We start from the raw sequence: 1,029 nt of genomic DNA, 5'->3' as shown, positions 1-1,029 counted from the left end.
CGTCTGGACTAGAAGATTTTTAATTCGATTATTTACTTCGACTTAAGATGAAAAACCAAGTAACATAATACAAAAGTGGTCCGGAGGCGACAGGACTAACCACTTTTACACGTTAGTCTCTCCTAGGCTGTACATTATTTTTTCAGTATTAGCTGGTGAGTCGAGTTCATTTTTTAAAACCCAGGGCACGTCTTTCACGTGGCAAGTCTTCCATGAAAACATTTGGTGAACGAATAAAGTAACATAAAAATGTACAGTTGAAACTCAAATTGTTATCAATGACACGCCTTCCACGTGGCAAGTCTTCCGTAAAAACGTTGTGAACGAATAGAGTAACATAAACATGTACAGTTCAAACTCTCCAATTGGCTGTCAAGAGCATTCCTTTTTAAAGACCAGCGTATATTTAAATCACGCTTTCTTTAAAGGGGGAGAAAAGTGTGAGCCCTTGTTTCCGCCCGGTTTCGAACCGGGGACCTTTCGCGTGTTAGGCGAACGTGATAACCACTACACTACGGAAACTTCCCTGTGGAAGGAGGTTCGTAAAGACCTTGATATGTATGTCATATCCCAATTGTCATGCTGTCAAGACCAAATTGAGTGGGATGCATGTAATTTATTTAAAGAAGAAGAAGAAAAAAAAAACCCAGAAAGTGAAAAACAACCTAAGCCCAATTTAACAGTGCTGAAATTATTTCAAAAGTTTGAATTTGCATGCACTTTCTTTCAAAGCGCCTGGATACCGCGGTAGAAACCAGGCAATACGGAGTTTTCCTTCTTTCGGGTGCATTTTTTTTTTTCTCCTGGGAAACAAGCGTTTTATTACACATCTTTTTCGCACGTGGAGCTGCTCAGAGTCCAGGACTAAGCAGGGGGCTTTCGGAGACTGTGGCGGGCCAGCCACGCGCAGAGCCCCGCCCCGGTGCTGCTCTTAGCCGCGAAAAAGCCATCCTTTCAGCTTCTGGTGGAAGGACGTGTAAACTTAGTTTTGAATTTCCTCCTTTTGCTCTCGAAGACCAAGCTGAGGTA

General features: G+C 42.6%; 1 non-coding gene across 1 annotated transcript; it reads right to left on the bottom strand.

Annotated features, from left to right (window-relative positions):
- Nucleotides 1-449: 449 nt before the first annotated feature.
- On the bottom strand, nt 450-522 carry TRNAV-AAC (transfer RNA valine (anticodon AAC)). The gene has a single exon. It is a non-coding gene; the product is annotated as a tRNA-Val (tRNA).
- Nucleotides 523-1,029: the final 507 nt, after the last annotated feature.

The sequence above is a fragment of the Saimiri boliviensis genome, chromosome 9, assembly GCF_048565385.1.
Source record: "Saimiri boliviensis isolate mSaiBol1 chromosome 9, mSaiBol1.pri, whole genome shotgun sequence".
NCBI lineage: Eukaryota > Metazoa > Chordata > Mammalia > Primates > Cebidae > Saimiri > Saimiri boliviensis.
Note: the sequence above shows the minus strand (reverse complement) of the source record. Positions and strands in the feature narration are given on the sequence as shown.